A 26,481-nucleotide genomic window follows, 5' to 3' on the forward strand; every position below is an offset into this window, starting at 1 on the left:
CAGATCGTGGGCGGCAGGTCTCGACACAGAAGGTTCACTATGTTTGAAATGACATTTTTCTTCTTCCTCCTCTGGTCATTCAACACAAGTGTCCTCTATGTTACCCCTCTCTACTCCATCCAGTTTAAATTATCCTCTCCATCCTCTGTATTCTTGTGACAGGGATCTGAGTCAACTTATCAGAGCTACTTGCCCGCCTCTGCCTTCCCAACGATCCTGTCAACTGCTCCAGAGCATTCTTATTTACCTTTGTATTTAGGACCTAAAACAACACCTTCCAAAAGCGGGTATTTGATCAACATTTAATGGACATTCAGAAGGAACTGGGAGATGTAAGAATTCATGAAGATAATAAAGAAGATATCTGTGGAGAAGAGCAGCGAGGATCTGGTGTGGAGCATGGCTAATCTCAAAACAGTCCCGGAAGGTGGACTCAAACAATGGTGACCAAGTCTGAGAGCAACGAAGGAAAGGGTCAGAGGCGGGGGAGGCTTGTGAAATCAATAACGGGAGCCATTGCTTCGATCTATTCAAAATGTGCAGAAGACTGACTGGACCAGCTAAAAGGCCAGGGTGTGAGGAGGTGAGAAGAAAGAGAAACCATTTACTTCTTTGGGAAGCGGGAAAATAGAACGAAGCTAACAGTGGGACAAGCCCAGGCCTGTGAGGCATGGAGGAAAGTGAAGGGTCCTAGGAAAGAAGGTGGAAGTCGAAGGAGCCGGCACTGTCAGGAGCGATAAGATTCACCTCTTTGAAATGGAAAATAAGTCTGGACACAGCAATTATTTTGGAAGAAAAATGAGAGCTCTTAAATCTAAGAAAAGGATAAATAGAAAGAACTGCATTCTCCTGTGTTATCAGTTTTTACTCAGCAATTCAAAGAGTATTTCCCTTGCCTCTATCAAGAACTCTCCCCTCCAAGCAAAGTTCATCCAATATAGAGTCAAGACAAAGGTAGAATAACTATAATTTTGTAAATGGGAGACGTTAAGGACATGAAGACAGCAAAGATCACTTGAGTTGTATCCGTTTCACATCGAGGGCATCCTTATAATCACATTTAGTTACACATGGATGGGCTATGGAAGAAGCTGAGTGGACCTTAATTTAATTTGACTAATTGATTTATTGGTTTCATTAATTGCTGCCAAAGGATACAAATACTGTCCCCAACGGCCACAGTTTACTTGGTCATCACTACAGTTTCTAGAAAAGTAATTGGGTTTCTTAGTTTAGCCCTCAAGGTGAGCTATCAAAGAGCTAGCAGAATTTAACAATCTAGTGCCATGGAAAACAAAGACAGAGAACAGCCCATTGATGTAAACAGTGCCTCCTTGCTCCTCATTTTCCTCAGTGACAAAGTCTTTTTCCATTAGTCTTTTTTATTCCTTTTTATCAGAGTAAATTACTTTCATTTTTTCCCAAGCACTCTCTCTACTATCCTTTCCTTTGGATTTCATCTTTCATTGTTAGCCTTGGCTTTTCTCTAATTATCTTGGATGCCATCAAATCATCTTCATACATAAATGGAATAGGAATCAATAAATAATTGATAAAATTGTTAACAGAGAATCTTAAACTGTTTGGTTTCCCCTGTTAAATTGCAGGGATGTAGTTCTAAAGCCCAGAACCTTGAATTATAGATATTGCTCTTTCCTTTTTTTTTTAAATTAAAATACCTACTCAGATTCTTCTGATAAAAGTGTAAGGTTTTGGAGAAGAAAATAAAAATAACTCAGAATTGCAGATTTATTACCTTTTTATTTCTTTCCTAGGTGTGTCTGAATCTCAAGGAAAAAGAGCTATAAGTAAAACCTTCAAAAGCTGCTTTACTCTGTAACACACCAGGGTATAAGCAACACTTTTAGTCATGAAACAAAACCTTACTTTTCTCCTTCTCTCCCTTCCTCTGCATCTCTAGGATGCAGAAGGAGAAGAGGGAAACAGGATGAGACGGCTGAATGGCATCACTGATTCAATGGGCATGAACTTGGGCAAACTCCAGGAGATGGTGAAGGACGGGGACCCGGTATGCTGCAGTCCATAGGTCGCAGAGAGTCGGACACAACTTGGCTACTGAACAACAATAACCAGGATGCTAAAGAATCGTGTTGGTGCCCAGACACGGTAGCTAACATCCCTGGGAAAGCATAGGCATCACTAGGCGGGGAACTATAATGCTGGGCAAGCAGAGGGCAAAGATGGACAAATGTGAAGCGACAGTTCAGGGAAAGTTGCTTACACCTACACACATAGGACACACTGCCTGGAGACGCTTTTCCAAACCTTTGGTAGAAGCGTTGGCATTTTGAAGCTGCTTAAGTCCAACCTCAGTCACATAAATCCAATGAACCAATGAAAGTTGAGCCATGACCATCACTATGACCTCATTCATCTGCCAAGGCCAGTAGAGTCCAGGGGAGTTCAGGTGATAAAGAGCTTCATATACTTCAAGGACATAATAAATTTGTGCCCCATTTCACAATTTGTATTCTCCATTCTCCATATCCCTTCTCTAATTAATGGATCTGCCCATTATGAAATGTAGATTTCCTTTTAAATATTTAAAGTTTGATTCCTAAATTAATTTAGGATTCCATTTCTTCTGAGAGCATGGATAAAAATTATCTTCTGCTGGCAGGATGAATGCAACTATGTGTATTGTGATTAATGCAGGAATAGAAAGGCTGAAGCATAGGGATAACTTCAATATAGCAATGTCAACTTACAGTCTAGAGGAAATGTTTTGCAAGAGAAACTCTCTGATGTCCAAAGGACTGTTAGAGATAATCGTGGCTAGTTTAAATCTAGAATTCTCAACTCTCCTATTTAGTCTGTGGTTCAGTACTGCCTCTCATGGCATTTTACACTTGAGTAATTTTGTTTTATATATATATATGTTATATATATATATAAACTATGGTGCGTTTGCTATTAAACCACATTGTTGTTATAATATTAAGGAGCTATTGAAACACTAGAGTTCACTCCTTTACAAAGTAATAATAATATTACTTTAACTGCCTGTAAAATAGTTTGATTACTACAGTGACATTCATACTGAATTATAACACAATTGTGCCTTCTACAGTTTAAGACCCTTGAGATGCTTTTAGCTTTTATGACTACTATTTGGTTTCAACTGTACATGTAAAATGTAAATACAGTAACATTTGATATAATGAATCAAGTGATCTCACTGTGCTAAACTCTAGCCCAAGAGAGACAGAAACCTTTGAAAACTCTCTCAGTGTTTCCCCCTGGTGAACTTCCTTATCAGCATCACTGCTAATGTCTTAGTTGGGGGCCTTTTGACAGAAGCATCTGTTAGGCAGTGTTGGGTGGAAATATCACAGCAGTAGGGTCTTGAGTGGCCATGCAGTTACCTTAACTCTCTCAGGGCAATCAGCCCTTTGGATAATAATTCTGACAACTGATTCATGGGCTCTCACAACTGGAAAGGCTCTTAGAGATGATCTAGCATAGACAGATTCCCTCAATCAGTACCTGCTTTATGGGTGTTGTTCTACTCTTATTATTTCTCTTAGTTTTGTGTGTACCAGACCTCTTCCTGCTCCAAATTAAGAGCTATAGCAGGAGTCCCAATACTATCTTAGTATTTTAGTCCCAATACTAAATACTAAAATACTACTTTAGTCCCAATACTAAAAATAAAAAGTGTTGGTTGCTCAGTTGTGTCTGACTCGATGCAATCAGACTGTGATTGCCCACCAGTGGGCAATTACACCCATGGACTGTAGCCCACCAGGCTCCTCTGTCCGTGGGATTCTCCAGGCAAGCATGCTGGAGCGGGTTGCCATGCCCTCCTCCAGGGGAATCTTCCCAACCTGGGGATCAAACCCAGGTCTCCCACTTTGCAGGCAGATTCTTTGCCGTCTGAGCCACCAGGGAAGCCCATACTCATCCCTACACTGCTTCCAGATTCTACTCCACGTCCATTAGCTGAAAGCTGGTGTTCCTACAGTGCTGCTCTTTCTATTTAATGTGGAGAATGGGAGCCACCAGAAGAGAAGCTGGACGCAGCCAGAGGCTCTTGGCATAAGAAACTAAAGTTGCACAGCTCCAAGGACTTAGCTGTCTACCTCACTGAGGCTTTCCCTGCAACTGCTAGTGAGCTGGGGATTAGTTAAAGATGACAAACCCACAGACTGTGAGTTGCCTCTGATATAAGGGCTCTCAATCCTGCTCCTTCTTCAAAACCCAGTTTAAAAAGCTCATCCTCCTTATAGGCTAATATTAATAATTAATAGCATTTCCCCTGAGTCCCCAGGACATTGTATATATTTCTACTGTAGTTGTTTAAGAGTCTACCTTCCTGGGAAATAATGCAGTTTATTGAGGAAAGTGACTCTATCTTATCATTTTTATTTATTTATTTATTTATTGTATTTTCAGTGCCTGGACTAGAATAGCTATTTAATAAATGTCTGTATGTAGAAAAAAAATGTCTTAAAAAAACATGAAGAAGATAGCATACTCTTTTATTGAACATCAGGATGCATTGGAAAAAGAATGCAAAAATATATGAAATCTCTTCTCTTCTTTGTATGAAAAGAAAAAGCCTATAATATAGTCAGACAATCTTAAACAGTGCAGTAAATTCATTTCTGAAAATGAGGCATATTTACATTGCCTCTGCACCTCTGATAACTCTGGCTATGTTATTTAAATTGTTTATTACGTGTTCAGACAATTCCCAGTGCCACTCGTCCTCCAATAATGTCAACCAACTGCACACTTGAAATATGCAGAAAGATTGTAGAAAAGGGCCAACATTCTCTTTTGTAAATATGTAGCACGAAGCATTGTTATTGTAAGTCATTTTATTAATGTCATCTGAAAAACAGATTGACTCCAAGAGCTATTGTCTGTGGTATATCTGCTGTTTTTCTCCAACCGGCATTCTATACTGTAGTCTTCACAAAAGAACGCTAGAGGGATCAGCTTCATAGTTTTCAGAGGCCTTTGTGTTAACCAAGCCAAGTACAATTATGGCTCTTCCCAGAAGAAGGAAAGAATAATGTTGGCAACAGGGTGTTACCACCCAGAAACACACACACAAAAAGCTGAAAATGTAACCAAAGCAGCTTTCTCAGCCTTTATAAACCCAGAAACCTACGTGGCATTTTCTATGGCCAGAAGCAGCACTTTGGGAAATTACCTTTAGAAAACTGATTAGAGGTCTATCAGAGCTTTGAAAAAGAACCTACAACGTGGGGAGGGATTGGAGGAATAAATAAGCAGACATGTTGTTTAATAAGCCTGCCAATTTTTTTTTTTTTTTAACTTCCAAGGGACAGAATCAAGTAAATGTCAAATTTTTCCCAGCTGGTAAGCACATTCAGATTTCAGATGAAAAATCCTCCAAGAGGAGTCGGGCTGATAATGAGAAAGTAAGAAAAACACGAAGTGTTTATTTTCTAAATAGGATAAAGAAATAAGTCAGGCATCTCTAGCCTGGATGCTCTGCATCTTCAGTTTGTCCAAATCATGATCATGAATAAAGACCCAGAGGGATGAAACAGTATAGTTTTGGTGTTAATGGACACAAATATGAACAAATCAAGCTGGGGATCCAAGTCTGTCAGAAAAAAAAATGACAGAAAAAAACCCCCAACACAACTCTTGTCTGTAGGGTCCCCCCGGCAGCTTTAGCGTGTCAGTTTCAGAAAGACCCTGTCAGCTCCTCAACTGGTGTGGTTGGTGAGTTACCTCACTTACTGATCCGCTCGTGGCCCTGGTCACTGTGGTTTGTCCTAATTAAAACAGAAACCATACTGCTCTAAAATAATTCGATCGCATCATGTCTCTTCTTAAAACTTTTGCAGTAGCTCTTAATTGCACCGAAACCCGAAATTTTATTTACAGTCGATGCTGGGGCTCTGAATCCATGTCTCTAAGGCTCCCGTGTCTCTGACCCACGTGCTGCTCTCCCTGCTCCACACAGACAGGGATGTCACTCCAGGCAGTCAATCTGCTTGACTCCAATAACCTCCTGACATGATTCCCCTTCTTGCTGATCGTTACCTCTCTCTCCTCCAATAAATAAACACTCAGAGTGCAGCTGCAACAGCCTATTTTTGTTGACCACGCGCGATTGTTGTTTAGAGGATCTGATGTGCAATCTATCTTGCCTTGTTTCTTCTGAAATCATCAACTCCATGCTTTCTGACTCCTCACTAAGTCCACAGGACGAACCCAGCACAGGCTTCATAAAAGTGGTGGATCCTTTCATTGGGGGGACTCTGAAGGGAAGCTCAAATTGCTGTCTTTAAAAACCAAGTAGATTCAAAAGTTTCTGGAAAAGTGATGTGATTCCCTTCAGCCCTCCCTCTTCAGTCCTCACTCTTGATCTGGCCCCTCCTTATTTAAAAAAAAAAAAAAATGGGAAAAGAATCCTGGCTTTCCTATATGGTAGAACTTTCCAACAATGTCCTTCCATAAAGGGATGGGTCTTGTTTCAGAGCCAAGGGATCTGTCTCCAACAGCTTGGGCTGAGTGGTGGCTTTTTTTTTTTTTTCCCTTTCTTTTGACAACGTGGAAGTGTCTGGAATGGAGCCTTGGGTCCCAGCCGTCTTAGGAATTACTCAGTGTTTCAGGGCCCCAAGCCAGTAACCGCCTCCCAACCACTGCCCAACCACCTCTGCCACGTTAGCTCTGACAAGGGCATGGGTGAGCTGTAGATTCCGGAAGGCCAGAGTGCTGGGTTCTCCCTGGCTCAGAAACCCTCTACAGGATCTACACCAACCCTCAAAGGCAAAAAGCACCCACCCTCTTGTCCTACCCAGCCCTTGATGGTAAGTGAGTGAGCTGTTCAGACTTCATTCCTGTCCAAGCTCCCCAAAGTTTGAGGCATCAATACCCTGGTGGCTCAGATGGTAAACAATCTGCATATGCAATAGAATACTGGGGTTCGATTCCTGGGTCAGGAACATACTCTGGCGAAGGGAACAGCAACCCACTCCAGTATTCTTGCTGGAGAATCCCATGGAAAGGGCCACCTGGCAGACTACAGTCCATGGGGTCACCAAGAGTGGGACATGACTGAGTGACTCTCTCTCTGTCTCTCTCTCTCTCACACACACACACACACGCACACACACACACACCCTTAGAAGCAAGCCCACCCACCCGAGCACGCTGGCCCAGAGGTGCCCTCATCCACATGGAGCTCCTTTCTCTAATTTGTAAGCCAAAAAGGGAGATTTGGGGAAGGCTACCTTGTACAAATTTCCTCCAGTGATGTGTGGGTGTGTATGCTCAGTCATGTCCAACTCTTTGTGACCCCATGGACTGTACCCTGCGAGGCTCCTCTGTCCATGGGATTCTCCAGGCAAGAATGCTGGAGTGGGTGGCCATGCCCTCCCCCGGGGGATCTTCCCCAGCCTGGGGATCTGACCCATGCCTCTTGCGTCTGTCTCCTGCATGGGCTGGTGGGTTTCTTACCACTACACCATGTATCTTATTCTAATAACTCTACTAGAAAAGCCACTTTTTGCTAATTCACTCCAAGAAGTCATGTAGAATGGCACGTGACACCAAAATGATTTAACATGTTTTTGGGGGGGTAGGCCTGGGCAGATAGCTCACTGGTCCCCAGCTGTTGTGTCTGCACCAGCTCCTCTGCAGCTGTTGGCTGGTGGTTTTTCCTTAGCATTACAAGATCCCCAACCTAGAGGTGGCAAGCTTGAACCAGATGCACAACTGTAAATTTGAATTTGTAATCAAAGTAAGTATGAATAAAAAGGTGAGGCTTGTTGGGCTGTGTGGGTCCTGCCACAAAGATGGATCTCTTGGGTTCCAGACAATCTGACTAGTTATCTTGTTCCAACCAGCTTTACTGACCCATGTAAAGAGCTGCCGCCTCACCAGCAGGTTTTAACACATAAACACACTAGACACTATGAGGGGTCAGTTTGAATCTTTCTTGCCTCTAACACTTACACCCTGGACATCTTATTATCCATAAATGTCAGTAAGTTTGTCTCTAAAATGTGGTAGAACCCATATCAAGCCCACTCACCTGTCTCATGGTTTATCTCCACTTTCCTGATATTTTTACATGAGCATTCCACAGTCTCCTTTGGTAATCTAGTCTAATGTCAAATCACTGTTCTGGTCATGATGTCGTTCTCGTAACTACAGAGACCTCATCTCTTGTGTTGCTCGGTATATTTAACACCTAAAGAAGTGCTAGGTACAAGAACAGGGGTTGAATTAATGATGGTCAGGAAAACCTCCTTTGTCTCCAGTTTTACCTCTGCTGCAAACAAGCTCTAAACTTCAAGCAAGTCATCTGAGCCATCTTAGCTGCGGTTTCTTCACCTGTAACACAAGTTCTTGCAGTACCAGGATTTTGACTCTCTGAGACACTTTTACCCCATGGACTGTAACCTATCCAGGGGATTCTCCAGGCCAGAATGCTGGAGTGGGTAGCCATTCTCTTCTCCAGGGGATCTTCCCAACCTAGGGATCGAACCCAGGTCTCCTGCCTTACAGGTGGATTCTTCACCATCTGAGCCACGAGGAAAGTCCCTATCACACAAGATACTCTTTCTCAGTTAGGAGATTGTTTTGACCTCCAGTTCTTTTCTTTGCTGAACTTTTATCATTTCAGGCACATCTTCCATCAAAAAGACATCCCATAGTGTTTCAGAATGTGGACTTCCAAGCCAGACAACTTGGGATTGTGTCCCAGCCCTCCCATTAACTAGCTCTGGAGGTAAGTAAGCTCTTCAACCTTAGCAAGCCTGTTTCCTTACCTGTTAAATGGAAATAATACTAATACTACCTCAAGAAGCTGTTAGTATGAGTAAGTCACTAAATTCATGGAAAGATTCAAAAGAGTGAATGATCAACATAAGCACTCAATAAAAGTTCACTATAATCACATCACTGTCTTTCATTCCTATATTTTGAATTTAGATAACTAAGAGTGGCTGGCATTTGGGATTTTTCCAAAGCATTCCAGGTTTTACTTCAAATCTCTCTTTTTGATCAATGGTAGTCTAAATTCCACATACAGCAATCTAACTGGGCATCAAGAATAAAGATAATTTTAAAATTCTGAATTCAATATCCATCTTATTTATTAGGAATATGACTAATAGGATCTTCTAAAAATCACAATGTATGTGATCCTTGTGCTGATCTGAAGAAAGCCACAAAACGAAGGACTTCAGCCAGCGTCAGCCCATCTTGACTTCCACATCTTTACTTTCATGAGAAAGATCTTCATTTCCCTACATTTAAGATCAGTATTTTAAAATTTTGTTCATTAAAATATTAGGAGTGAAGAAACATGGACAAAATTACATTGACTGTTCTTAAAGTTTTTATTGTTACTATTACTAATCTTGCTCCAGCTATAGAACTGGAATATAATTTTCCCTTTCGTGGAACTTGGTCATTTTGCTACTTTGCACAGAGTTTGGGAAGACTGAAGTTGGAAGAGCTATGAACTGCAGATAACCCATACATTCCTTAAAGGTTGTTACATTATTATTTTTCTCACAATTATAAAAAAAAAATCCACAGATTTATTTGGAAAGACTCAGAACAATGAAATAAATACAGTACTGATTTCAAATGCAAATGTCATGTCATTTCTAAATGAGTCAACCTTCAAAAGACAATGATAAATCAACCAGATAATTTCTGCGTGTCAAAGAGTTTTAAAGGTGATAGCTAGTAAATGGAAGTACACATCAAAGTTTTTCAAATAAAAATGTTAAATATAAGTTACTTCTTCATACAGATCTAAAACCTGTCAAGTACAGGGGAAAATAATCTGTCCCGCCCCCACCCATTACCTGAACAGATCACAGACAAAACTGGCAGCTTTCCACCTACCAGGAAGTCGCCTCAAGGCAGGGTGGCAGCTGCATGGTTCTGCAGGGGGTGTTGCTGAGTTTTAGACCCTCTGGCACCAATGGTGGCAGGGCTGTGGCGTGTCCACATCCCAGTGGCAATGCCCAGGACACAGCCAGATGCCCGATTCCAAAGTCAGCTCTGGATCTGTCAAGGCTCTCAGCTATTGGGCTCTAGCATACTGGTCACCCAGGCTTCTGTGAAGCTAGTGGTAAAGAACCCGCCTGCCGAAACAGGAGACATAAGAGACACGGATTTGATCCCTGGGTCAGGAAGATCCCCTGGAGAAGGGCATGGCAACCCACTCCAGTATTCTTGCCTAGAAAATCCCAGGGACTGAGGAGCCTAGCTCTGGTCCAAGGGGTCACAAAGAGTTGGACATGCCTGAAGCAACGGAGCACACATATTGGACATCTCAGCCAGCAAGAAAAAGGAATGACTTATGAATATATGCATACACCCCCACAGAAATGCACTTGGAGTTGGATTCTCTAAAACACTGAACTTCCCGCATGCCAGCAGACAGGGTCTTTTACTTTAAGATGTGGGTGTTCAAGAAAATGACAATGACTATTTTCACAGGCTCGGGAAGCCTGAGCCCCCCAGGTTACAAGTATCTTCCATATTTTGAAGAGAGATTGATGCCACCTGTTGTTAATTTATGAAGTGAATGGGTTGAGAATCAAGGAGGCAGAAAAATCTTGTGACGCGCAAATGATTTTTCCTCCCCCTATGGATCAGAACTTTAATCACTTAATAAATATTTTTATTCTCCATGTGGATGATGCAGGTGACCTCAAGTTCACAGGGCATGTAAAATTCCATCTGCTTTTCTCCATGCCCAAGTGAACCGGATCTGGAACAAACTATTGCCTTTTCACTGGGATTTATGTTTGTCAACAATGCTTCATAAACAAGGCAGCTGGAAATTAGCAAGTGGCAGCCGAGTTACTTGTTAGTGTCCATCTCCTCTCTCTTAAGCCAGAATCCACACGCTATGCCTTTAAGGCCGGGGGCTTGCTGGCAGCTCCGGGCTGAACTCTGCCCTCCCCAGGCAGTGAGTCAGACTGGAAGGCTCAGACAAATGGAATCTCCCCCTGAGAGAGCCCATAGCCTGCACGAGAACAGACATCAGAGTGCGTGCCTGAGGGGAATATCTCCCCAGCCAACTGACCTCCCAGCACTGAGGCCACAAGGATCTTTACTGAGAGGGCCAGAATGTCCTAAAAGCCTCTGAAAAGTTAAAAGTGTAATTCACGATGCAAGCAAAGCTTTCTCCCATCTCCATCATCTGGGACCACCTAGGAAAAACACAGACATGGACTAATGCCAGGTTCGCGGGAGGGGGACCACAGCCAACTCTTTTTTCAGTTTTTCCACAATACCTACATCACACACACACACAGGCATACACACACACATATACACACACACCCAGACCATAAATTATTATCTCGGGTTTGGTGAAAACAATGTTTCAAGACATGGGAGAAGAGAAATTGTGCGAGGGACTAGAACTCTCACCCCAAAATGTGTGTGTGTGTGTGTGTGTGTGTGTGTGTGTGTGTGTGTGTGTGTGAGAGAGAGAGAGAGAGAGTGCTGCATCTAAACTTTTAACAACTTGTTAGATTTTATTTTTGTAGTAGCGTAAGTTTCTTTAATCTTATTAACCTAGCAACAAATTTATCCACTAATCAAGCATACTAGATATCAAAGAGAATTAAGGGAGGAAAGAAGGAGGGAGGGAAGAGGAGGAGGGGAAGGGAGAAAGGAGGGGCGGAGGGAGGAGGAAAGGGGGAAGAGAAACAGGGATGAGGGCAGGAGAGGGAGAGAGGCGGGGAGAGAAAACCAGATGATAAACTGAAAGAACAATCAAAGCCAAGCTCCTTCTCCCTTGCTCCCACACTTCTAAGATTTTTAAGCAACTTCCAACCCTACTAACATTCCCAAGGGCAAGCTTTAAAGAAATGCTCAGGAGGCCCACAAAATGCAGTGTTTGCATACTTTCTGAGATAACGGTCGGATGGCAGCTCTTAAACTGAGCCTTCTAGGAGGCTTGTGACTCAGAATGCTTCTCTAAAAAAGGATTGTGTAGCTGGGAGGAGCTCACCCTTGTCCCTCCTAAGCCTGCTGGAGTGGTAGTTAGGCCACCTCCTCCCAAGGTTGGGGCTTCCCTGGAGGCTCAGATGGTAAAGAATCTGCCTGCAACACAGGAGACTTCAATCCAATCCCTGGGTCAGGAAGATCCCCTGGAGATGGGAATGGCTACCCACTCCAGTAGTCTTGCCTGGAGAATCCCATGGATGGAGGAGTCTGGTGGGCTGCAATCCATGGGGTCCCAAAGAGTCGGACACAACTGAACGATATGACAATAACCTCCCGAGGTCAGAAGCTCAGGCACTGTGGTGGAATTTGTTTTCCCTCCCCTGCGCTGGCTGGGGAAAACTTCACAGACATTTTCTTCTTTTTAATTTCACTTACTTTTGTTTACAAATGTTTCCATCTGTTCAAGTGTGCATGACAGTATCAGAAAAAAACCAAAAAGACTGCAGTGACCTAAATGGGAAGGAGATCCAAGGAAGAGGAGCCCCATGTCCACGCGTGGCTGATACACTTTGCTCTATAGCAGACACTAACTCAGCACTGTAAGGCTACCTCGTGCCTGCATGTGAAGCCTTCAGTCCTGTCTGACTCTGCGACCCCACGGACGGCAGCCCACCAAGCTCCTCTCCATGGGATTCTCCAGGCAGGAGTACTGGAGTGGGGTGCCATGCCCTCCTCCAGGGGAGTTTCCCCATCTAGGGATCGAACCCAAGTCTCTTGCCTCTCCTGCATTGGCAGGTGGGTTCTTTGCCACTAGCGCCACCTGGGAAGCCCCAAAGCAACTACACTCCAACAAAAAAAGAAACACTATTACTAAAAAGAAAGAAACCAAAAGGGACGGCTCATTTAAATACAAAGAAAGAGTTGATGTCAATACAGATTAGGTGAAATAGGACTTCATTTTGCATCCCAAACTGAGAAAATGGAAGAGATTTTTTACATAACTAAAAAGCTGTCCTAAAACCATAAATTAAAGTTTACTTAAGTTTTGTTCTGTAACAGTTTAGTGCAGTACTAGCTTGTAAACGAGTATCATGCTATTTGGTTCACATTCTGTAATGGCATTTTGACTAAAATTTGAAACACTATGATAGTAACTAAAGATTTGCTAATAATTCATTCTTAATCAAAGGATGCGATTCAAGAAGTTGTAACTTTTAACAACTTTTTAGATTGTTTCTTTGTAACATGTAACCTTTAGTTAATCTTACTAACCTAGCAGTACATTTATTCACTGATTAAACATAGTAGATAATATTATGAAAAGCTTCAGAAACCACTGTAATGTACTACTGATTTTTTTCCCTCCTGAAGAGATTTCCATGGGTCTTCTTTCTCCAACTGATTCTTTACCTTTGAATTCAAAGCCTAATGGTCTGATTACGGCCCTTTCTCTTTCTTTTTTTCAACTTTCTTTCTCCCCCTTCCTACTACTGTCCTTATGAACTTAGAGCCAGCTGAATCCATCAGTTTGTCCCTACATAGCTTCCCTCACGTTCTTTCCTTTTTCTGGAATGACTCCCCACCCCCTACATTCTGCCCATTTTAATCCACTCATCCTCCAAAGTCTAGCAAATACTGCCATCTATTTAAATTCTTCCTACTGGGTTTACAGATATAGATGATCAATGAATGCCCTCCTTTGTGGCCGCCTTTATTTCTTATGACCCTTAGTACATGAGATCTCCTGTGTCATTATCATATTCTATTCATTATCATATCCAGTCCCCACTATACCTAGCATGGCCTTCCTGTGATTGTTTATATATATATATATATACATACATATGGTTTACATACACACACACACACACACACACATATATATAGGTTTCCTGGGAGACGCTAGTGGTAAAGAACCCGACTGCCACTGCAGGAGAGGCAAGAGACTTGGGGTTCAGTCCCTGGATAGGGAAGGGCCCTGGAGGAGGGCATGGCAACCCACTCCAGTACTCTTGACTGGACAATATCATGGACAAGGGAGCCTGGTGGGCTACCGTCCAGGGGGGTCACAAAGAGTCAGACACCTCTGACGCGATTTAGCAAGCACGCATATATATGTATGTATATATGTAGATATATAATTCCTTGGTCCTCCCTCCTATAAATAATCAAGACAGAAAAACACCAGAAGAAAAATTAAAAATAATTTTTTTTCAATTATCTGCTCACATGACCAGATGAAGGTCCCTTTAGTGTATCCAATTATAATCTCTACGTAACACAAACAAAGCAAAATGCTCAATCCCAGCTACAAGGGCTGCCAAGTAAAATGAATGATGTGAATAAACATAGCAAGCCAGATTCCCAGAAGTCCTCCTCACCCTGGGTCTCCAGATCACCACCACCTCATGCAGCTCTGGATCTGTGCCTTGGGAAATTGAATTGACCAAATGTGTCCATTTGTCTGATCTGGTTTGCTTAATCAATACAAAACAGTTTTACCCCCAAGGACCAAAAATGCTCTTGTCGGTTCCTCTAAAAATCCTAGATCTTAATCTGCTTTCACAGAAGCACCTACTTGAGGTCTTCCTTATTTTCCAGAGCCTCCCTCTTATACTTCTGAAGCACTCCACTGCGTTGCCTAAAGGTAATACTAATTTACTCCCAGGAACTGAACTGTTTTTCCCTTAATTAAACACTGCCTTCTTCACCCCATTATGTGCTTTTCAGAAGAAAAAGACAAACCGAAAAACATACGTGCTGAAAGGGTTGAGGACTTTTATGAAGCCTTTCAGCGGATTCGTCAGAAAGCAATATGCGGAACAGCTGCTCTCTACCCCGAAAGCTGGCCTCTCGGATTTCTTTCAGAGCCTTCTTCCAACCTCTCTCCCGCCTGCCTTCAGGCATACTTTCCATCTCTGTTATTGCTCTTTCTTGCTTTCTCTCCCAGACACACACCCCCCTAGTGTGTCCCAGAGGTAGGAGGCGGGGCTGTGAGCGAAGAGTACAGTCAGCGGGCGCACACCCACATCCTTAATGAACAGGAGGAGAATTCACTAATCACTCAAATGCAACCAAAGCAACAGACACAGAAGAGTACAAAAATACATTTTCCAAACAACTCAAACCGACACACAAATGATTCTGCCCTTTATGAGGTTTAAAAAAAAAAAGTGCACTGCTCAGGGAAAATAATGTATACCTCAGATTCTCCTATCAGATATAAATCAATGCATTTCAGAAGGCTAGATTTTTCTGCATAAAATTCAGAACTTGGAGTTCAATTTCCATATTCCTAACCAAACAAACATCAAGTGCAAGAGAACTCTATTTACCCTAAGAACAGTTCATGGATTAAGATATTCTTCTTCATCAGCATTAACTGTTGGATGGTCTTTCTCAGGAGCAAATTAAGAAAATAAATGAGGGAATTCCCCGGTGGTCCAGCAGTTAGGGCGCAGCACTTTCACTGCAGTGGGCCTGGGTTCGATCCCTGCTCAAGGAACTGAGATCCCTCAAGCCACATGGTGCACTCAAAAAACCAAAAGACAATGAAATAAAAGAAAATAGGGGACTTCCCTGGCAATCCATGATTGAGACTTCACCTTCTAGTGCAGGGGGGCATGGATTCAATACCTGGTCGGGAAGCTGGGATCCCACAAGGGAAGTGATATTGTAACAAATTCAATAAAGACTTTTAACATGGTCCATATCAAAAAATTAATAAAATAAAACCATTTAAAAAGAGAGAGAGAGAAAAGAAACCAAACACACCCCTCAACTTTTCAAAAACATGAAAATTGATTCAGAAGTATAAGAGACGTGTTTGGTTCAAGGTGGAAAGGTGGAGGGTGGGGTCAGAATGAAGGGACAGAGGCCACTGGGGTCAGGAGAGGGGTTCCTTCCTTCCCTCTCCTCTTTTTCTTTTCTTACCTTTTCAATGAGAGAAATCATACCTTGAAAGAAATGATAATGCTAGAGGATGAGGAACCATTTGTAGAGTGATGTCCTTGAGGCAAGTGAAGAGATGAGAATGGCTTTGGTTACAGATCACGGCAAGATCATCCATGCAAAGGAATGAGGGCAGAGCTACAAGTGGGTTAGGAGAAGCGGTGGCGGGAAGATAGCCACATCTTCTTCTATTTGGTTCCGTACCGTCAGGTCTTCAGTGAAGAGTTGTGGTAGGGCATGTTTCCTGTTATCCTTCCTACTTTGCCCCTGACCAAGTTACCACCTCATGTCACCATTCGAATCCTCCACAGTGTCCCCTGGAATGGCCGATCCATAGCCAGGAAGCCCTCCTCCTGCCAGTTATTCAATGTTTTCTCTCAGCCCACACCTCTCCTTCCACACTTGGATGTACATTGCTGGGCTTGGGAGATTGCAAACATATTTTTGCAGGCTCCCTGCCAGCTGGCTTCCTTCTGCCAATGGAAGATAGTGAAGAACAGGAGGTGGGAGGGAGGAAGCAGTTTCTTGCTTCTGGCTCTGATGGTGTGATGGCTGTTGGCAACTGTGAGAATGGCAGTGGGAATCAGGGAGCGCAGCCCTGGAGAAGAGCAGTAAAGCCTGGTTCACAGTCATTAGCAGCTTCTGACCTCTCAGAATCTGCTTCCACCTTTAGACTCCTCACCTCTCTCCTTTTGTTCCTCCAATCCTACCAAAAACTTTTGGAACCAACTCCATGAATTAAATTCCCACAGTATCAAAACCATGGGGTAGCTTCACTTTCTTGACCGCGGATCCCTATCTGATACACAATCAATACCTTCAAGCCCCCTTTCAAGGGTTTCCTACACCTTACTGCTTTAATCAAAATGTGTCTCTGCTTCTATGACACGATTTCTCAGCAACACACTTGTTGTTCTATTGTTTAGTCACTAAGTTATGCCCAACTCTCTGCGACCCAGTGGACAGTAGCCTGCCAGGAGTAGGCTGCCATTTCCTTCTTCAGCAACACACTCATTCAGTTCAGTTTAGCCACTCAGTCCTGTCCGACTATTTGCGACCCCATGGACTGCAACACATGAGGCTTCCCTGTTCATCCCCAACTCCCGGAGTTTGCTCAAACTCATGTCGGTAATGCCATCCAACCATCTCATCCTCTGTCATCCCCTTCTCCTGCCTTCAATCTTTCCCAGCATCAGGGTCTTTTCCAAAGAGTCAGTTCTTCACATCAGGTGGTCAAAGTGTTGGAGGTTCAGCTTCAGCATCAGTCCTTACAATGAATAAGTCAGGACTGATTTCCTTTAGGACTCATAGGTCACTGTTTATTATTTCACATCCCAGCAATTCTAGGGCCAGGAGGTAGTGAGACCTGGTATGGAAAATGTCGTGTCTCCCCATTGTTGCATTCGGAATATCATTCTTCTGTCTTCTCAAATCCTTCTCAGTAAGACCAATTCCATTTGACTTTACTAATATGTAATCCATCCATCTTTACTCAAGCCACCACCTTGCTATTCCCTTTCTTTAATCAAAGGTTTCATCATGTAACCCCATACTTGATCTTTATCCAAGCCCTGATGAAAGCTTGAATGAGCTCAGTGTCTACATGGATGACCAACTGGCCCATCCAACATCCAGAGCTTTCAGCAACTTGGCCTCATTGAGGTTCTTCTCCATTCCATTCAGTCCCTCTTTCTTGTCATCACCTGTTTCATAACTAAAATCATTAATTCTCTGTTTTATAACCAAGGTCATTAATTCCCATACTACCTTTTTACTCTAAGACTCTTCTATACTTGACATTCTTGACTGAGTACCCCCTGGCCTTTATTCAATCTTGTTAGCACTTATGCAGTATAGTGAGTGAAAGTGAAGTCGCTCAGTCATGGGTGACTCTTTGTGACTCCGAGGACTGTAGCCCACCAGGCTCCTCCATCCATGGGATTCTCCAGGCAAGAGTACTGGAGTGGGTTACCATTTCCTTCTCCAGGGGATCTTCCCAACCCAGGAATCACACCCAGGTCTCCCGCATTGGAGGCAAACACTATAACCTCTGAGCCACTAGGTAAGCCCATAATAGATCCCTCTATTTTCTGCTATTTAATCAACACTTTCCTTTCCTCATTTCCCTCCTGAGATAACCTCATTTCATGACTCATTGTTTCAGCAGCTTTCTTGTCAGCATCTCTTCCTATACTATCTTTTCATCATATAAGTCCAGCAAAACCCCAATATGAGTTGTCCAAGTCTTTCTTCATGCCTGTACCTAAGTATCTAAATATAGCCAGGGGCAAAAAAAACAACAAAGCTTAATCTCAAACAGGCTGTGAACTCACCAGCTCTATTTTACCTCTGGTCTACACTCTCCTACTTTCTCTAATGACTTTTTCAAAAAAAGTTTTTTTAATTCTCCTTAAACTTTAACCTAACCTTCTGTTTTGTTCTCAGCACATGGCCGTCTCACATCATATAATAGATGCCATAATATGTAGATCTCTCCTCAACTCATTGATAACCAATGCACAAACCCACCTATATCTGCCCACCATTTTTACTTCCTTCCTGTTACAATATAAAGGAGCCATCCCACAAACTTGTTTTAGGTGAATCTCTGCACTTTTGCTTTAATCCTCCTTCTTCACAAATTCTCAGAGTCACCACTCTAGATTAATGCTTCTCTCTGTTTTTCAACAAGAGTCTTCTTAATAAAGCCTCTTTTCCTTTTTTTTTTTTTAAATTGAGGTGAAGTTCATGTAACAGAAAATTAGCTATTTTAAAGTGTACATGGAAATGGCAACCCACTCCAGTATTCTTGCCTGGAGAATCCCATGGACTGAGGAGCCTCGTAGGCTACAGTCCACAGGGCCACAAAGAGTCGGACACGACTGAGTGACCTCACTTTCCCTTTCACTTTAGTATGTTCACAATGCTGGACGACCATTTCTGTGCCTGCGCCCTGGGCCTAGTCGTGTCTGACTCTCTGTGACCCCATGGGCTATAGCCCACAGGCTCCTCTGTCCATGGATTCTCCAGGCAGGAATAATGGAGTGGGTTGCCACGCCCTCCTCCAGGGGATCTTCCCCACCCAGGGATCAAACCTGGGTTTCCCGCATTGCAGGCAGATTCTTTACCATTTGAGTCGCCAGGGAAGCCCCACCCATAAACCCCTATCATTCCGTATTAACACTTCTCCCTGCTTTCCATCTGCAGTCTTCCCAATACCTCATCTTTCTGCTTTTTTTAATTGAGGCAAAATTAATGTAACGTAAAGTTAACTATTTTACAGTGTACAATTGAGTCACGTTTAGTACGTTCACAATGTTGGACAACCACTACCTCTGTCGAATTCCAAGTATTTCACAACCCTCCAAAGAAACTTCTTATCCATTTAGCAATCATTCCCCATCTCCCCTTTCCTGCAATCCCTGGAAACCACTGTTTTTCTGTTTTATATCTCTATAAATTTAGCTATTCTGCACATGTCATATAAATGAAATTATATGATATATGACATCTTATGTCTGATTTCTTTCAACCAGCATAGTACTTTCAAAGTTCACTTACATTGTAGTAAATATCAATACTTAATTCCTTTTTCATGCTGAGTAAAATTCTTTGTAGGGATTATACAACATTTTGCTTATCCATTTATCAGTTTATGGACATTTGGTTTGTTTCCACATTTGGGCAACTGTAAACAGTGCTGCTATGATCATTTGTGTACACATTTTTGTTTGACCACCGTTTTTATTTTTGTTTTTTGCATGTACACCTAGGATGGAATTACTGGGTCATTTGCTAATTCAGTGTTTAACTTTCTGGGAACTGGCAAACCATTTTCCACAGTGGCTTCTTATCAACTTTTTAAAATGTTCATGTCAGGACTTCCCTGATGGTCCAGTGGCTAAGACTCTGTGCTCCCAATGCAGGGGACCCAGGTTCAGTCCTTTGTTGGGAAATTAGATTCCACATGCCCCCAGCTGAGAGTTCTCATGTTGAACTAAAGATCCCACATGCCAGAACAAAGATTGATGGTTCTAGAGCAGCAAAATAAACAAATACATAAAATGCTTAAAAAATAAAATGCGTATGTCTATCTAATTAAAAAAAAATCTGAATCCCATGTCCTTCTTCAACTACTAATTTTTCTTTTACCTTCTCCCACCCAGAGAACTTCTTGGAAAAGGATATCTATAGCCTCGTCCTTCCTTCCCCAGTTATAAAATATTGGCCCTCTCTAGACCCAGTCTTATATCTTTTCTTTTATTTTTTCTATATTGTTTTCCCCCATTGATTCTGGCATCCTTCCAGTCTGTTTCCCAAACTACAGTCAGTGTAACCTTTTCAAAATGCAAATCTGATCATGCCACCCTTGTTTCAAGCAACCAAGAGATTTCTATTGCTCTTTGGTGAGACAGGGATCTCTAACCCGCCTGACCCTCATGCCGTCACTCCACATCCTGTCTGTCACCAAATGCTCTGTCACGCTGGGAACCCAGTCACATGCACTCCTGTCTACCATAGGCCTTTGTTCTCACCGTGTTCTCCTCCTGGGCTTTACTTTCTCTACCACCCAATCGTCAATGTGCAATTTCTTTTTTTTTTTTTTCTCTTTTTTCTTTATTATTTAAATTATGAAAGAATAACACATTTATAGGAGACTTGGAAAATACAGAACAACATTACATATGGCTCCACTATATATTACAATTATTTTTTAAGTAGATAAACTAAGATTTTTTGCTTGCAATTTCAATATCAAATTCTCAAAAATTAATAGAATGAATATACAGAAAAGTAGAAAGATATAGTAGACCTGAAAGTCACCATGAACGAATTCAACATAATTCAGATTTATCCAATTTTCACACAACAGAAGGATACAAGTTCTTTTCAAGTTCTCATAGACCATACACTAGGAGACACTGGAACGTATGACTAAGTCAAAGATTTCTCTTGGTAAATGTCACATTGCACTTGAAAATATGTTGGTTATTTTCAAATATCTTTTGATATTGATTTCTAACATAATTCCACAGTGAAATCTGTATGATTTCAGGGGCTTACCAGGTGGCACTAGTGGTAAAGAATCTGCCTGCTAATGTAGGAGACACAAGAGACACCGTTTGATCCCTCGGTCGGGAAGATCTCCTGGAGTAGGAAATGGCACCCCACTCCAGTAGTCGTGCCTGGAAAATTCCATGGGCAGAGAAGGCTGGCCAGCTACAGTCCACGGGGATGCAGAGTCAGACACAGCTGAGTACACTTTATGATTTCAACACACGACCACGAAATTTTTGCACCTTGTTTTATGTTCACTGGTTAGCTTCTGTTCTTCGCCTCTATATTCATTTCTATGGAACCATTCTTCACCTCCATGATTTGGTAAAATTCTGTCAGTTCTTATAGCACTCTTGACTTAGTTCAAGCTGCTATACTGAAAATACTGTAGATGGGGACCTTAAACAGCAAACTCTATTTCTCACAGTCCTGGAAGCTGGGAAGTTCAAGGTCAAGGCACTGGCAGAGTGCTGAGATCCTGCTTCTTGGTCTCTCTCGGCCACCTTTTCCCTGTTTTCCTCGCATGGCTGAGAGCAGAGACAAGAGGCAAGCTTTCTTGTGTCTCAAGTTACAAGGACACTAACCCCATTTATGAGGGCTCCAGTCCCAGGACAAAATTCCTCCCAAAGCCCCTCCAGTCACTATCACATTGGAAGTTAGGCTTCAACACAAAAATTTTGAGGGGACACAAACATGCAGCCCATAACAATGGTAGTAGGCTGGACTGCGACCCTTTAGAATTCCTATGTTGATATCCTGACGTCCTAGGAATTTAGAAAGGGACTGTGTTTGGATAAACAGCCTTTAAAGAGGAAGCTAAAGTAAAATAAGATCATCTGAGTGGACCTCAGTTCAATATGACTAGTGCCCTTGTAGGGAGAGGAGATGAGGCCACAGAAAACACACCAGCGGAAGGGCAACACTGTGGGTATCTGGGGGAAGACTGCCATCTCCGAGCAAAGAAGAGAGGCCTCAGAAGAAACCAAATCTGCTGACACACTCACCTGGGACTTCTACCCTCCAGAACTGTGAGAAAATTAATTTCTGTTTTTTCTGTGGTATTTTGTTATGGCAGCCCTAGCGAACTAATATATACACAGGTTCTTTCTATTTTGATCCTCAAAGTCATCGCATAGTCCAAGATGGTAGCTGGAAGAAAGAAGAAAGGCAAAGAGATTTTTTAAAAATGACTTTGTTGTTGTTCAGTCACCCAGTCAAGTCCAACTCTTTGCAACCTCATGGACTGCAGGACGCCAGGCCTCCCTGTCCCTCACCATCTCCCAGAGTTTGCCCAAGTTCATGTCCATTGCTTCAGTGATGCCATCCAGCCATCTCATCCTCTGATGCTCTCTTCTCCTTCTGCCCTCAATCTTTCCGAGCATCAGGGACTTTTCCAATGAGTTGGCTGTTCACATCAGGTGACAAAAACACAGGAGCTTCCAGCATCAGTCCTTCCAATGAGTATTCAGGGTTGATTTCCTTTAAGATTGACTGTTTGATCTCCTTGCAATCCAAGGGACTCTCAGGAGTCTTCTCCAGCACCACAGTTCAAAGGCATCAATTCTTTGGCACTCTTCTTTACAGTCCAGCTCTCACACCCATACATGACCACTGGGAAGACCATAGCCTTGACTATACTGGCCTTTGTTGGTAAAGTAATGTCTCTGTTTATTCAATACACTGTCTAGATCTGTCATTGCTTTCCGGTCAAGAAGCAACCATCTTCTGATTTCCATGGTTGCAGTCACCATCTGCAGTGATTTTAGAGTCCAACAAGAGGAAATCTGTCACTACTTCCACCTTCCCCCTTCTCTTTACCATGATGTAATGGAGCCGGATGCCATGATGTTAATTTTTTAATATTTAGTTTTAAGCTGCCTTTTCCACTCTCTTTCCCCCTTATCAAGAGTTCTTTAGTTCCTCTTTGCTTTCTGCCATTAGAGTGGTATCACCTGCAGATCTGAGGTTGTTGATGTTTCTCCCACTTATCTTGATTCCAGCTTGTAACTCATCCAGCCTGGCGTTTCTCATGATGTGCTCGGTATATAGGTTAAATAACTATTTCCCAATAAATAATTTTCCTTTAAGGGCTTCCAAGGTAGCACAATGGTAAAGAATCCACTTGCCAATGCAAGAGACAACAAGAGAAGCAGGTTTGATATCTGCATTAGGAAGATCGCCTGGAGAAGGAAATGGCAACTCATTCCATTATTCTTGCTTGAAAAATTCCATTGACAGAGGAGCCTGGCAGGCTACAGTCCATGGGGTCACAAAGAGGAGTGATTGAGCATTACACACACAGAGCTTTCCTAGAAGTCCCACACAACACTGCCACTTCACTAGCCAGATGTTGTTCTCATGGCCACTCCTAGATGCCAAAATGCTGTAAAACATAATTTATCTGACCTGCTGCTGCCCTGAAAAAAATCAAGATCTATTACTAAGGAAGAATGAGAGACTGAAAACTGGATGGCAGCTATCAGTCTCTGTTACAATGGGTAAGTGTCATATAAACCTAGAGAATTTATACATAAATATGTAAATAATGAAGTAAACTAAACTCACAGGATTAATTTAGGAGTTATACAGAGACACAATCTGGGTATACTTGTTATTTTTATATTTTTAATACATAAGAGAGCTTGGCATATTGGAATCCAATGGGTTAGTCCTGTGATTCCCATTTGAACTATATTAAGACAACTTATTAAACTTTTTACTTTAATTTCAAAGGCTGAAGAGAATTTTAGAAGAAAATTTTAAATCTCATCATTTTTGAAAGTTTATTAATTGGATTTCTTAAGAACTTAGATTCTACTTGTTAATCAGATAGTTTAGGATCTTTTTAAAAAATCAAGTATTTTAAATTTATAAATTCAGTTTAAAATGTTTAAACAATTTTAATTAAGTGGGTTTAAAGATTCTCTTGAAAGTGATTGTTGAAATAGGCTACATTTTTAATAGGATAATAAGATTTCTAAGTTGAACATTAAAAAATGAGGAAAAATTAAGTTGGATCTGTAATATGTCAAATATTAATATGAAAATCCAAAAGAATCACAAATAGTCTTTTCGGTGCATAGAAGCTGCCCTCAAGGACACTAGAGAAACTTCATTTTGACAAACACATGTTACAAAATGACTTCAAAATATTTAGGGCTTTTTTCTCTAATGTGAGTTCGTTGGAATCCTTGGAGCAAAAGAACACCATGATCACGTTTGGTTTTTTTCATGAGATAATTCAGATAATAGTGAAATGTCCTTTCCTATTAATACTTTTCTCCCAGTTGAATTCTACTCTGTTCTTCAAACAAAGACCCCAAGGTCACCTCTCCATGAACTCCGAATGGATACACAGCCCCGGGGGCACTGCTTGGCTCCCTACACTGCTGTACTTCATTCATCCTGTCCTATGACCATTTCATTTTATTGAAGTTGTTTTTGTCTATCTCCTCTAGCAAACCACAAAGCAATACTATCATCTTCATTTTTAGAGTTTTTGGGCCTAACATGGAGCCAAACAAATATACAAATATGTATTTCAATTGGATAGAATGCAACTGAAATGCAAAGTCTAGGACTTGATTCTGAATTCAGTACAGGCCCACCAAAGTCAGCTTCTCAAGTGGCTCAGTGGTCAAAAATCTGCCTGCCGAAGCAATAGATGCAGAAGTGTGTTCCATCCCTGGGTTGGGAAGATCCCCTGGGGGAGGAAATCGCAACCCACTCTAGTATTCTTGCCTGGGAAATCCCATGGACAGCGGAGGCTGGTGGGCTACAGTTCGTGGGGTTGCAAAGAGTCAGACACAACTGAACATGCATGTACACACCACTGTAATACAGGGATAACCTGCCCTTTCACCCCACTTTCAAATTTTTACTGCAATTCTAATTAAACAAATAGCAGCGAGTCATAATGATTAGTTACTTCTGTCGAAGAAACATCGAGCATCACAGAAAAAAGAACTGGCTCTTCCAACATTTCCTATCAACAGGTTTTGGGCCGTGTACTCACTTGCAAATGATTACACATTCGCAGGAAAGAAATGTTTTGATCGGGAAAAGTCCCAGCAGGCCCATTGGGTGGGCATTTGATTCCTTGATAAAAAGCCAAGTCCTGCTGTCTGGAAAGGAGGAAATTAGAAAAGGGGCAAAGGACCACTTGCTTCAGGGCCTGAAATAACACCAATTTCAGCAAGAACTGTGAGCAGCAAGATAACTGAACTAAACAGTGGAGAAAAATTGCTGTCTAAGACTTCTTCAGCTATAAAGGAACTTGGAAAATAATTTCAAAATAATTTCCCAGCCCACAACAATATTTTAACCAAGAATATATTGAAAGGAGATTTAGCAAAATGTTTTAGAGGACTTTAACATAGTAAAGGATACCATCTTTTTAGGTCCAGCAGAGGAATAAATATCAACCCAACAGCAAAGTCCTTTACCATACCTTTTGATCCTGAGATTATATTTTGTGTAGGTAAGGCATTTCCTTTGTGTATATGAATATGTGTCTCTTCTCTCCCTGTCTCCTCCCCTCTCTCTCCCTTTTCTTTCTCTTTCCCCCTCTTTCTCTTTCCCTGTTTCTCCTCCCTGCCCCCTGTCTCTCTATCTCTGTCTCTCTCTTTCTATAATTACACTGTAAAACTCAGACCAGCAGGAACTGCTTCTTAACATTTAATCACTGTCCACCCTCGCTGTTGTAAATTTTTTTTCTTATCTTATTATGGAGAAATTTTTCTTTCTATTGCCTATACTTCTCTCCAGCACATTAATTATCTTTCCCATGACAGGCCCCTAATCCATTTTTTTTCTTCCTGTGAAATCTGTAGCACTTAATGAAGATTATTCTCACTTTGTAAAGGCTTTAGAAGGGACTTTTCAGGTCCTGTCTAAATGAGGGCCTCTTAAGTCATATGATGAGCTGAGATTGGAGCCTTGTTCGCTCAGATTTGATTAGCAGGTCCCGATGGCTTGCTACTACTTTTCTCAGCTCTGTGATTTTAGCAAGGGGAAAAAAAAGCAAAAAGAAAAACAAGAGTAGCTATCTAGATAATAGCAGGAACAAGTCAGAGACGGGAACATTCACCTGCCATATGTACTATAACTGAATACAGTCATTAGCAGCAGATGCCTGGTAATTTGAAATGGGGGCCTTTCTGCCTCTTATCCGAGGTAGTCTCAGAGTTGAGACAAGTATATATAAATAAGAGCCTATTCATATTCCACCGGGGCTTAGAATTAGGGATCCTAGCATGTGGTTTTCGCTTCCTGTATCTTCATGCCCTCCCTACCATTTAAACAATCAGGACTTCCTGATTATGGTCTGCTCAGGTCAGCTTTCACTAGTCTTCCTTAAGAAGAAAAATATGTATATAATGCATTAAGTTCCAATTCTGAAAAAAACAGGGTCCAGATCTAAAAAGCAGTCATTGTGATTGTCACTAAGGAGCTTTGATGACACGCTTCCCATCTTCTCTCACACTTGGGGGGAGAGCCATATTTCAGGCTTACGCTGTCAAACACACACACACC

Source organism: Muntiacus reevesi, chromosome 6 (genome assembly GCF_963930625.1).
Source record: "Muntiacus reevesi chromosome 6, mMunRee1.1, whole genome shotgun sequence".
NCBI classification, from domain to species: domain Eukaryota; kingdom Metazoa; phylum Chordata; class Mammalia; order Artiodactyla; family Cervidae; genus Muntiacus; species Muntiacus reevesi.